We start from the raw sequence: 14326 nt of genomic DNA, 5'->3' as shown, positions 1-14326 counted from the left end.
TCAAAAAAAATCCAAAATTAGGAGAAAAAAGATGCTTGTTAAGGATTAATATAGTAGTTATATATATAGATCGATCAAACAAATATTGGAAGCAAAAGTCGATTCCCCTTACACATATTCGTAGATTCCCTACATATATACATGGAGCTCACGATCGACAAGCGGTACTAACGGCTGTCTATTTGGAGGTAGAGCATCTATTTGGACTAAACAAGCCTTTGTTGTTTATTACTTCTCTAACCAAAAGTCCCGCCAGTTCCTCCGCGATTCCTAGTGCGTGTTCCTTTGGTTGGAGTCTGTCCCGCATGAAGTCGACCTATATACGAAAATGAGATGAGTATGACTATATCAGTCTTGATAACGAAATATTGATGATAATAAATAAAGTTGTGAATGTTATTGCTTACGTCGAATTTATTTTTGTTCTGGTTCTCAGTGGTTAACATGCGAATGGACTCGCAAACGTAGTATCCACATAGATTCGTCCCTTGTGGCTGCTGGGGGCACGGTACAGGAGTAAATGTTAGCTTCTTTGCAAAGGTAATCTCCTTATGATGATTCTTCAAAGCTTGCCAAGCCCTACCAGGCAAAAGAATGATTGAATGAGTGGATAATTAATTGATATCTCACGAAAGATAAAGCGCGGCGATGAAGGAAATTACACTTGGAGCAACTTCTGCAAGTCCTGGAACCCGTCCACGCCTCTACTCAGTGGGTCTTTTACTTCAACTATTCCCTTATCCGGTTGAATGTCTAGTAGAATCCAGTGGAAGCTGCACATGTTATGCATATACGTCAGGAATTACACTTAACATCGAGTAAGAAAAATTGAATGTGCATAAAAGATCATTAAGACTCTCACTCGTAGTTGTAAGAAAACAATATTGAATCACAGAAATATTGCTCCCCCAAAAACCTTAGTAGGTTTCCCCCCGTTTCTTCGCTTTTATGCTTCACCGTTTCAACATGTATTTTATCTGGGTCAATAAACCCAACATTGATAATATTATTACTTTTGCATTCACTGATCTTCAGTCTGCATAAGAGAACCCATAAGATATAATGAGTATATATATGCAATGAAAACGAACATGAACTGAATGAAAATGAACTTATATGTAGTTAACAACTTACAAGCAATAGCAACTCATGAGAGATTTGTCGAGGGCATCTAGATTGAATAACTGCCAGAGTTCATTCATCTCAATATGGATCTCCTCCTTTCGGTAGTAATATTCCCATGGTATACTCGCCACGATGTACATTATGTTCTCCTTGCATGCATCAAGGTACCACTGATGCAAATTCCGCATATGTGTTGGCAGTTTATGCAGCTGCTCTCTGCTGACCAAGTCGGCCCCGTAGACAAATTTAGGAGCTATATCAGCAATGGGTAGTGCAGCATCTGCTGCAAGTAGCAATTCCTCCACGGTAACTGAACATGAAGCCGCTAGCCTTGCAGCTTCTTCCATATCGATACCACCATGTTCCTGGTACACCTTGGGAACATTAAGCACTTTGAGTGCTGGGATCGATTGTTTGGGCTGAGCACCGAGGAGGGGAACTTCCTTTCTCTTTTTGCCTTTTGTCGTTTGCTTGGCCTTGAGGGGTGCACTTGTTGAACTTGACTTTTTCTCAGCTGCACTTCTAGCTGATGATTTGCTCGTGCCAGCAATGTCCTTCTCCTTAGCCTTTTCATCCTTCTTTTGGTCAATTACCTTCGCAAGAGTGCGTGTATAGTCATCCTTCTTCTCGTGTAACTCATACTGCGATGGTGTGTTCAGAAAACTAGTAGCATATTCTATTTGCTTCTCTGTGTATGGCTCTGGCGCAGGAGGTTTTGGCTTATGAAAAAAATCATAATTGTATTTCTTAACAATGGCATCATTTTCCTCCGGGGTACGATCGTAAGGACGGGGGGAGGAACCTTTGGTACTTTTGGGAGGGGCGACATCTTGCGGACAGGACTCTTGAAACGCTTCCGGCTGGGTGCATTCCGAGTCTTAGTGGGCGGAGGCGGCGGCGCTGGAGATGGAGATGGACTACCGATGTCGTGGTCGACGTCGTACCCACGGGGTGATGGTGGCGACATGTGATCAGTAGGAGGAGGTGATGGTGGCCTGCGATCACCTGGAGGAGGTGATGGTGACCTGCTGGGACGACTGGTACTAGGTGCTACCCAGCCTGGCAGCCTGATGTTCTTCTTTTCCCAGAGAATGATTTCTCCCAGCACCTCTGAGTGTAAGCCCCCATCACCTCCAGGGATATCGAGCTCCAATGTCTCCCACGACGGGACAACTGAATCCACCCCGACACGAGCATAGCCAGCTGGAATCGGATTGCCATGCCATGTTGCCGGCTCACCTTCAGGTCCAAATGCCGGTAAGACATAGCCGACCGCCACCTTAACAGAAACCTTCCTGAACACCTCATGGAGATCACAAGGTGTTTGCTCCTTGATTCCATCCAAGGGGTCGCCAGGACCGGCATCTATCATCATCCGTGTAGGAGGGGCCTCCGAGTCGGCCATGCTGCTGTCTCGTCGCTGAGATATGTCAGCGGTATTATCTGGCGGGCGCTGTCCTTTTAGTTCATTTATCTCCCGCTGCTGCTGCTGAAGCTCCCGCTGCTGCTGGTCAAGTCGGCGTTGGAACTCGGCCATCCGGTCATTCTACACCTCCAGCTGGCGTTGTTTAGCTCTCGCTCGGCTTCTATAAGTCTCCGCGTCGGCCGGAAACCCAAGCGACCACGGAACACTAGGGCCGAAGCCTCTTGTTCGTCCTCCCTTCTCAGGATTACCGAGGACAAGCGTCAGCAAGTCTTTCTCTCTATCGGGAGCAAACTTTAGTTTTCCCGCCTTTATATCTGTCGTCACTTCAATCCATTTTTGCCTGGGTACCCTAACCCTGGTGTCACTTTCAACAATGTTCCCTGTCTTCATGTCATACTCACAGCCATGCGCGAGGAACCAATTTCGAGCCCTAGTGTCCCATCCTTCTCGCGTGGGTTCTGGAGTGATCCCGTTCAGCTCCATCTCAGCCTCTTGTGCATCCCACTTAGGCATGGCTACTCCGTAGCCCCCTCGCCCCGTATGATGGTGATATTTCTTTTCGCTTGCATTCTTCTTGTTTTTCGTTGACAGGTTCACAGCCTCCTCTGATTCTTTGTACCTCACAAATTCTTCCCAGTTATGCTCCTGCTTCGCTAGGTAGTTCTCGAATAATGGAGGCTTCTTGTCTTTCTTATAATTTTTCCATAACCGGTTCTTATACGCCCGGAAAAGTTCCCCCATCTTCTTAATAGCCCATTTCTTCACTAGCGCCCGCTGCTTAGCATTCTCAGACTCCGATCCCAAATCTGGCAAAGTGAAATGTGCCATGAGGTCTCTGAAAAGTGTGTCTTTGTACCTATCGGCAACCTGATTTTCGGACACATTCTTGGTCTTGTTCCATTCTCTGACAGTGATCGGGATACGATCTCTAACCACAACTCCGCACTGATTTTTGAACTTCACTCCGACATTCTCGGGTACCATCGGTTGGCCTTCCGGTGATATAGCTTCAATTGTGAAGTGGTCTTTTTTGGTCAACTTATTTGCCGGGCCTCGTTTCTCTATCTTATCTTCGGAGGCCTAAGAGAATACATATAGAATTGCATTAATGCCTCTATACTAATGCCTCAATACATATTGATACGCGTTCAACACGCGTCCGTTGGGAACCCCAAGAGGAAGGTGTGATGCGTACAGCGGCAAGTTTCCCTCAGTATGAAACCAAGGTTATCGAACCAGTAGGAGCCAAGAAGCACGTTGAAGGTTGATGGCGGCGAGATGTAGTGCGGCGCAACACCAGGGATTCCGGCGCCAACGTGGAACCTGCACAACACAACCAAAGTACTTTGCCCCAACGAAACAGTGAGGTTGTCAATCTCACCGGCTTGCTGTAACAAAGGATTAACCGTATTGTGTGGAAGATGATTGTTTGCAGAAAACAGTAGAACAATATTGCAGTAGATTGTATTTCAGTAAAGAGAATTGGACCGGGGTCCACAGTTCACTAGAGGTGTCTCTCCCATAAGATAAACAGCATGTTGGGTGAACAAATTACAGTTGGGCAATTGACAAATAAAGAGGGCATGACCATGCACATACATATCATGATGAGTATAGTGAGATTTAATTGGGCATTACGACAAAGTACATAGACCGCCATCCAACTGCATCTATGCCTAAAAAGTCCACCTTCAGGTTATCATCCGAACCCCCTCCAGTATTAAGTTGCAAAGCAACAGACAATTGCATTAAGTATGGTGCGTAATGTAATCAACAACTACATCCTTAGACATAGCATCAATGTTTTATCCCTAGTGGCAACAGCACAACACAACCTTAGAACTTTCTCACATCGTCCTGTGTCAATGCGAGGCATGAACCCACTATCGAGCATAAATACTCCCTCTTGGAGTTACAAGCATCTACTTGGCCAGAGCATCTACTAGTAACGGAGAGCATGCAAGATCATAAACAACACATAGATATAACTTTGATAATCAACATAACAAGTATTCTCTATTCATCGGATCCCAACAAACGCAACATATAGAATTACAGATAGATGATCTTGATCATGTTAGGCAGCTCACAAGATCCGACAATGATAGCACAATGGGGAGAAGACAACCATCTAGCTACTGCTATGGACCCATAGTCCAGGGGTAGACTACTCACACATCACACCGGAGGCGACCATGGCGGCGTAGAGTCCTCCGGGAGATGATTCCCCTCTCCGGCAGGGTGCCGGAGGTGATCTCCTGGATCCCCCGAAATGGGATCGGCGGCGGCGGCGTCTCTGGAAGGTTTTCCGTATCGTGGCTCTCGGTACTGGGGGTTTCGTCACGGAGGCTATTTGTAGGCGGAAGGGCAGGTCAAGAGGCGGCACGGGGGCCCCACACCACAGGGCCGCGCGGCCAAGGGGGGGGCCGCGCCGCCCTAGGGTGTGGCCCCCTCGTGGCCCCTCTTCATCTCTTCTTCGGACTTCTGGAAGCTTCGTGGCAAAATAGGACCCTGGGCGTTGATTTCGTCCAATTCTGAGAATATTTCGTTACTAGGATTTCTGAAACCAAAAATAGCAGAAAACAGCAACTGGCACTTTGGCATCTTGTTAATAGGTTAGTTCCAGAAAATGCACGAATATGACATAAAGTGTGCATAAAACATGTAGATAACATCAATAATGTGGCATGGAACATAAGAAATTATCGATACGTCGGAGACGTATCAGCATCCCCAAGCTTAGTTCTGCTCGTCCCGAGCAGGTAAAACGATAACACAGATAATTTCTGGAGTGACATGCCATCATAACCTTGATCATACTATTTGTAAAGCATATGTAGTGAATGCAGCGATCAAAACAATGTATATGACATGAGTAAACAAGTGAATCATAAAGCAAAGACTTTTCATGAATAGCACTTCAAGACAAGCATCAATAAGTCTTGCATAAGAGTTAACTCATAAAGCAATAATTCAAAGTAAAGGCATTGAAGCAACACAAAGGAAGATTAAGTTTCAGCGGTTGCTTTCAACTCATAACATGTGTATCTCATGGATAATTGTCAACATAGAGTAATATAATAAGTGCAATAAGCAAGTATGTAGGAATCAATGCACAGTTCACACAAGTGTTTGCTTCTTGAGGTGGAGAGAAATAGGTGAACTGACTCAACATTGAAAGTAAAAGAATTGTCCTCCATAGAGGAAAAGCATCGATTGCTATATTTGTGCTAGAGCTTTGATTTTGAAAACATGAAACAATTTTGTCAACGGTAGTAATAAAGCATATGTATCATGTAAATTATATCTTACAAGTTGCAAGCCTCATGCATAGTGTACTAATAGTGCCCGCACCTTGTCCTAATTAGCTTGGACTACCGGATCATCACAATGCACATGTTTTAACCAAGTGTCACAAAGGGGTACCTCTATGCCGCCTGTACAAAGGTCTAAGGAGAAAGCTCGCATTGGATTTCTCGCTATTGATTATTCTTCAACTTAGACATCCATACCGGGACAACATAGACAACAGATAATGGACTCCTCTTTTATGCATAAGCATGTAAAAACAATTAATAATTTTCTCATTTGAGATTGAAGATATATGTCCAAAACTGAAACTTCCACCATGGATCATGGCTTTAGTTAGCGGCCCAATGTTCTTCTCTAACAATATGCATGCTTAACCATAGGGTGGTAGATCGCTCTTACTTCAGACAAGACGAACATGCATAGCAACTCACATGAAATTCAACAATGAATAGTTGATGGCGTCCCCAGTAAACATGGTTATCGCACAACAAGCAACTTAATAAGAGATAAAGTGCATAATTACATATTCAATACCACAATAGTTTTTAAGCTATTTGTCCCATGAGCTATATATTGCAAAGGTGATGATGGAATTTTAAAGGTAGCACTCAAGCAATTTACTTTGGAATGGCGGAAAATACCATGTAGTAGGTAGGTATGGTGGACACAAATGGCATAGTGGTTGGCTCAAGTATTTTGGATGCATGAGAAGTATTCCCTCTCGATACAAGGTTTAGGCTAGCAAGGCTTATTTGAAACAAACACAAGGATGAACCGGTGCAGCAAAACTCACATAAAAGACATATTGAAAACATTATAAGACTCTACACCGTCTTCCTTGTTGTTCAAACTCAATACTAGAAATTATCTAGACCTTAGAGAAACCAAATATGCAAACCAAATTTTAGCATGCTCTATGTATTTCTTCATTAATGGGTGCAAAGCATATGATGCAAGAGCTTAATCATGGGCACAACAATTGCCAAGTATCACATTACCCAAGACATTAATAGCAATTACTACATGTATCATTTTCCAATTCCAACCATATAACAATTTAACGAAGGAGAAACTTCGCCATGAATACTATGAGTAGAAACTAAGGACATACTTGTCCATATGCTACAGCGGAGCGTGTCTCTCTCCCATAAAGTGAATGCTAGGATACATTTTATTCAAACAAAACAAAAAACAAAAACAAACCGACGCTCCAAGAAAAGCACATAAGATGTGATGGAATAAAAATATAGTTTCAGGGGAGGAACCTGATAATGTTGTCGATGAAGAAGGGGATGCCTTGGGTATCCCCAAGCTTAGACGCTTGAGTCTTCTTGATATATGCAGGGATGAACCACCGGGGCATCCCCAAGCTTAGTGCTTTCACTCTCCTTGATCATGTTGCATCATACTCCTCTCTTGATCCTTGAAAACTTCCTCCACACCAAACTTAGAACAACTCATTAGAGGGTTAGTGCACAATAAAAATTAACATATTCAGAGGTGACACAATCATTCTTAACACTTCTGGACATTGCATAAAGCTACTGGACATTAATGGATCAAAGAAATTCATCCAACATAGCAAAAGAGGCAATGCGAAATAAAAGGCAGAATCTGTCAAAACAGAACAGTTCGTATTGACGAATTTTAAAATGGCACCAGACTTGCTCAAATGAAAATGCTCAAATTTAATGAAAGTTGCGTACATATCTGAGGATCACTCACGTAAATTGGCATAATTTTCTGAGTTACCTACAGGGAAAACAGCCCAGATTCGTGACAGCAAAAAAATCTGTTTCTGCGCAGTAATCCAAATCTAGTATGAACTTTTCTATCAACGGCTTTACTTGGCACAACAAAACACAAAACTAAGATAAGGAGAGGTTGCTACAGTAGTAAACAACTTCCAAGACACAAAATAGAAACAAAGTAATGTAGGTAAAAACATGGGTTGTCTCCCATAAGCGCTTTTCTTTAACGCCTTTCAGCTAGGCGCAGAAAGTGTGTATCAAGTATTATCGAAGGGTGGTGCATTCTCAGTGGGGTGTGGAGCTTTCTCAACCAGGCATAGTATATTAGATACATAAGTTTTAGCATCTCCCTTTTCATTGGTCTTAGGCGTGCTACTCTCATCAAACAAATTTTCCGGAACAAGCCAAGCATAATTATTTTCTAGTACATCATTCATAGCTAAGAGTTTACATGGTATTGGTGCTTTGATCTCCCCACCATCATCAATATTATTAGTGTATCTTATTCTATCCATGTCCATCTTTTCAAGGAGAATAACAAAATTAGTATGAGAACCAAGCATATTAAATTTAGCAAAGACCTTTCTAGCTTCTCTTGCTAGACCACCAAATTCTCTAAGAAGGGTTTCTAAAACAAAATCTTTCTTTTCCCCTTCTTCCATATCGCCAAGTGTGAGAAACATGTGTTGGATTATAGGATTAAGATTAACAAATTTAGTTTCCAACAGGCGAACTAAATGCGCAGCAGCAATTTCATAAGTAGGCGCAAGGTCTACCAAGTGTCTATCTTCAAAATTTTCAATGGTACTAACATGATTGAAGAATTCTTCTATATTATTCCTCCCAACTATAGACCCACGTCCTACCGGTATGTCTTTCATGGTAAAATTAAAAGGAAACATGATGAAATAAGTAAAGTAAATGCAAGTAACTAATTTTTTTGTGTTTTTGATATAGCAAACAAGATAGCAAATAAAGTAAAACTAGCAACTAATTTTTTTGTATTTTGATTTAGTGCAGCAAACAAAGTAGTAAATAAAACTAAGCAAGACAAAAACAAAGTAAAGAGATTGAGAAGTGGAGACTCCCCTTGCAGCGTGTCTTGATCTCCCCGGCAACGGCGCCAGAAAAAGCTGCTTGATACGCGTTCAACACGCGTCCGTTGGGAACCCCAAGAGGAAGGTGTGATGCGTACAGCGGCAAGTTTCCCTCAGTATGAAACCAAGGTTATCGAACCAGTAGGAGCCAAGAAGCACGTTGAAGGTTGATGGCGGCGAGATGTAGTGCGGCGCAACACCAGGGATTCCGGCGCCAACGTGGAACCTGCACAACACAACCAAAGTACTTTGCCCCAACGAAACAGTGAGGTTGTCAATCTCACCGGCTTGCTGTAACAAAGGATTAACCGTATTGTGTGGAAGATGATTGTTTGCAGAAAACAGTAGAACAATATTGCAGTAGATTGTATTTCAGTAAAGAGAATTGGACTGGGGTCCACAGTTCACTAGAGGTGTCTCTCCCATAAGATAAACAGCATGTTGGGTGAACAAATTACAGTTGGGCAATTGACAAATAAAGAGGGCATGACCATGCACATACATATCATGATGAGTATAGTGAGATTTAATTGGGCATTACGACAAAGTATATAGACCGCCATCCAACTGCATCTATGCCTAAAAAGTCCACCTTCAGGTTATCATCCGAACCCCCTCCAGTATTAAGTTGCAAAGCAACAGACAATTGCATTAAGTATGGTGCGTAATGTAATCAACAACTACATCCTTAGACATAGCATCAATGTTTTATCCCTAGTGGCAACAGCACAACACAACCTTAGAACTTTCTGTCACTGTCCCAGGTGTCAATGCAGGTATGAACCCACTATCGAGCATAAATACTCCCTCTTGGAGTTACAAGCATCTACTTGGCCAGAGCATCTACTAGTAACGGAGAGCATGCAAGATCATAAACAACACATAGATATAACTTTGATAATCAACATAACAAGTATTCTCTATTCATCGGATCCCAACAAACGCAACATATAGAATTACAGATAGATGATCTTGATCATGTTAGGCAGCTCACAAGATCCGACAATGATAGCACAATGGGGAGAAGACAACCATCTAGCTACTGCTATGGACCCATAGTCCAGGGGTAGACTACTCACACATCACACCGGAGGCGACCATGGCGGCGTAGAGTCCTCCGGGAGATGATTCCCCTCTCCGGCAGGGTGCCGGAGGCGATCTCCTGGATCCCCCGAGATGGGATCGGCGGCGGCGGCGTCTCTGGAAGGTTTTCCGTATCGTGGCTCTCGGTACTGGGGGTTTCGTCACGGAGGTTATTTGTAGGCGGAAGGGCAGGTCAAGAGGCGGCACGGGGGCCCCACACCACAGGGCCGCGCGGCCAAGGGGGGGGCCGCGCCGCCCTAGGGTGTGGCCCCCTCGTGGCCCCTCTTCGTCTCTTCTTCGGACTTCTGGAAGCTTCGTGGCAAAATAGGACCCTGGGCGTTGATTTCGTCCAATTCCGAGAATATTTCGTTACTAGGATTTCTGAAACCAAAAACAGCAACTGGCACTTCGGCATCTTGTTAATAGGTTAGTTCCAGAAAATGCACGAATATGACATAAAGTGTGCATAAAACATGTAGATAACATCAATAATATGGCATGGAACATAAGAAATTATCGATACGTCGGAGACGTATCACATATGTACATATAGAATTCCATTAATACCTCGTCATGACCGGAGCCGTCGGCTTCTCCGTCACCGGAGCCGTCGGCTTCTCCATGACCGGAGCCGTCGGCTTCTCCATGACCGGAGCCGCGGGCTTCTCCATCACCGGAGTCGCGGTCTTCTCGGTCGGCTTCTGTACCATCGCGGATTATGTCCGCGAACATGTCTTCCTGTTCCAAGTCCCGTTCGAATGGATCCATTGTTTCTGCAAAAGAATTAAATCGATAAGTACATGTTCTAACCATAACCCTAATCAAACACAAACCAAACCCTAACCCTAATCAAACACAAACCAAACCCTAACCCTAATCGGCGACACGTGTTTGCGAGAGGGAGAGGGTGTCAGCGACGCGTGTTTGCGAGAGGGAGAGTGTGTCGGCGACGCGTGTTTGCGAGAGGAAGATGGTGTCGGCGACGCGTGTTTACGAGATGGAGAGGGTGTCGGCGACGCGTGTTTGCGAGAGAGAGAGAGAGGGTGTCGGTGACGCGTGTTTGCGAGAGAGAGAGGGTGTCGGCGACGCGTGTTTGCGAGAGAGAGAGAGAGGGTGTCGGTGGACGCGTGTTTAAGAGAGAGAGGGTGTCGGCGACGCTAGTTTGCGAGAGAGGGTGTCGGTGTCGGTGGAGAGAGGGTGTCGGCACAAACATTTTTCTAAAAAACCATAAATACATATACTAAAAAACCGTAAATACATATACTAAACATTTTTCTAAACTAAACATTTTTCAACCTAAAACTAATCAATTAACTAACTAAACCTAAACTAACTAAACCTAGTTAAACTAACTAACTAAACCTAAACTAACTAACTAATTCATACTAATTAACTTAATACATATACCAAATACATATACTAATTCATATAACTAAAACAATTACAACCATACTAATTCATACTAAAACAATTACAAAAATTAAAAAACTAAAACAATTACAGAAATTAAAAAACTAAAACAATTACTGAAATTAAAAAACTAAAACAATTACAGAAATAAAAAAACTAAAACAATTACTGAAATTAAAAAAAAAAACTTCTTGCGCAGCGGGCGAGGCGGCGGCGCTACCTTCTTGCGCAGCGGGCGAGGCGGCGGCCCGAGGCGCGGCGGCGCGTCGGCGGAGGCGGCCGAGGCGAGGAAGACACGCGCGCGTGGCGGCGGCGGCCGAGGCGCGGCGCGAGAGGCGGCAGAGCGCGGCGCGGCCCGACAGGCAGACGAGCATGGCGGCGGCCCGAGAGGAAGAGGCGGGGCGGCGCAGAGGGCGGCGGCCGGAGGCGAGGAAGACGGCGGCGGCGCGGCGAATTCAGGCAGCCTGGTGGCGCTTCATCTAGGGTTTGGCCTCCAGTAGTGTCGCGGGTGGCGGCTCCGCCCGCGACGCCCCGTACTTATACCCACCCCCTTTTGTCGCGGGTGGGGGCTTGACCCGCGACAAAGGCCCCTTTTGTCGCGGGTCAAGCCCCCACCCGCGACAAAAGGGGGTCTTTGTCGCGGGTCAAGCCCCCACCCGCGACAAAAGGCCTTTGGGGCTGATCCGCGGCACAGCCCATCCAACAGCTCTGGCCGTTTGAATCCAACGGCCTAGAGCCGTTGGATGGGCTGTGCCACGGATCAGCCCATCTATACCTTTTCACCCTTTATTTTTTGTATTTTAAATTAATAAAACTATTATTTCAATAACTTTTGAATGGTAACTCAAATACAAATGTTTTATATATGAATATTGATCAGAAAAAGGTAATGAACATGAATATGACATCCATATACCTATTTGCATCTCGCGTCATATGAAACGTTAATAGTCGGGTATGTTTCACCCCTGTGCACCGCCGCCGTGCCACACGTGTCGCGTCCCTGTGCCACGTGTCGCGTCCCGTCGACGCCGTCGTGCGACGTGTGGCCACCGCTTCCACGTGCCTCACCCGTCGACGCCGTCGTGCGACGTGTGGCCACCGCTTCCACGTGCCTCACTCGTCGACGCCGGCGTGCGACGTGTGTAGCCGTGGCTTACACGTGCCATGCCCCGCGTGTGCTATATATAGCGACGAGTGCGGGTGCAACCACACGTCGCCACCGCCTCCTCCGCTCATTCATCTCCGGGATGCCTCCACGTCGTCGAGGGGCGTCCGGTTTCCGTGGCGTTCGAGTGCGTCCGAGCGGTAGGTTCTACGCCAAGATACGCGCTGGTGGCTTCCGCCTCACCCTCGGCACGTACAACACGCCGGAGCGTCCGAGCGTGGCGTTTTCGGCGGCCACGGCGCGACATGAACTTCCCGGATGTTGAATCGCTAGAGGAGGCAGAGTTCCTCGCGCCACCGCCGTGCCTCGTCGACGACGAGGACCGTCGACGACACCGCCAGGTGCAGCGCAGGATCGCCATCGCCGAGCACGACGAGCAGTTGATGCGCCAGTGGAGGGCGCAGTTCCCCAACGACGTCGACAACACCGACGCGTTCTTCGCTATCCTTAGGGCACAACGCAGGTCCAACAGGCGCCACCGTCGGGCCGTCGCCAACTTCGAGCTCGAGAACCCGAATACAACTTGGACGAAGACGACCCTCGGTGGGATGACATTTGGACGGAGACAACCTCCGACGACAACTGAGACTAGACTAGTAATTTATCTATTTTATTGTAATTTCAATAAAGTCGTTGTCGGTTCTATTAGTTTAAATTTAGTTTATAAAGTCGTTGACGGTTGTTTGTTCAATAAAGTGGTTGACACGAAATTTACTACGACTGAACTGAAATTAAAGTACAGAGCTCAACTGAAAATTAAGATACATGGCCAGATTCGAATGTTGGAGCCATTCAATCATAGTCGTGCCTAGCCCTATAATACTCGCCACTGTAGTCATCATAGTCGCCGACGTCATCGTCGCTAGCATCGGGGTCGCGGTTGTCCAACCTCGGCGGGTGAGCACGCGTGGGCTGGGATTGAGGGTAGCGCAGGCAGGGGCCACGATAGGCCAGGACGCTCTGGAGAGTCCGGCCGCGCCACCACATCCGACGGCCGGCCTCGTTGAAGTTCGAACGAGGCGGGCCGTCCTCCTCGTACCTGGCAACCGCCCTCTCACGCCGATTGATGAAGAAGCTGTCCCAAGTCGGGCTGTAGTCGGGATGCCACTGGGGATTCCTCTGCTGCTCAGGCGTGAGCTCGAAATAGTAGTGGTTCGTGTTGGCCATCTCGAGTGGCACACCAAGAGGGATAGGAGGGACCGGTACGCCTCCGACGCTCAGCAACCAGCCGGTCGGGACGCGGTAGCCGGGCGGGCAGGGGTAGTTCGAGGCGCAAAGCGCCTCCGCCTCCCGGGGTGTTAGACATACGATGGAAGCCATGGGAGAGAGTGATGAGGTTTGCCGATATGAGTCCAAGCCTACATATATATAGTGGAAAAATGGCGGGAATGCGGGAAGAAAATAGGCTGGAACGAAGTGGCGCGCGAAACTTTCATCCCGGGTGGAGGCTCAAACCGCGACAAAAGACTGGGGGAGGCTTATCTAGGAGGGCCTTTTGTCACGGTTGGTGGCTGCAACCGCGACTAAAGCTGTCGGCAGGATAAGGATGTGTCGGTAACCTTTTGTCATGGTTGGTGGCTGCAACCGCGACTAAAGCTGTCGGCAGGATAACGATGTGTCGGTAACCTTTTGTCACGGTTGGTGGCTGCAACCGCGACTAAAGCTGTCGGCAGGATAAGGACGCGTGGGTGGACGCACTGCTCGATGAGATAAAGCATGTAGCGCACGACGGCCTGTCGAAGGAATAAGACAAAGTAGAAGCGGTGCCGTGCCTATAAAAGGAGCATCGATACGCCTTGCCAAGCAGATCAACAAGCCAAGCACAGTTTCATTCCCATGGATGAAGGAAAGGGTTGGGAAATCTCCCGTGGCGCAGCTTCTCGAAGATGTCGTTGGTGCACACGCCCTACGGCATCTTCGGAAGCTGCTCCTCGGAAAAATTTCCATGCAAGCC

Source organism: Lolium perenne, chromosome 7 (assembly GCF_019359855.2).
Source record: "Lolium perenne isolate Kyuss_39 chromosome 7, Kyuss_2.0, whole genome shotgun sequence".
In the NCBI taxonomy this organism is placed as follows: domain Eukaryota; kingdom Viridiplantae; phylum Streptophyta; class Magnoliopsida; order Poales; family Poaceae; genus Lolium; species Lolium perenne.
The sequence above is the reverse complement of the archived record's forward strand: the minus strand, read 5'-3'. Positions refer to the sequence as shown.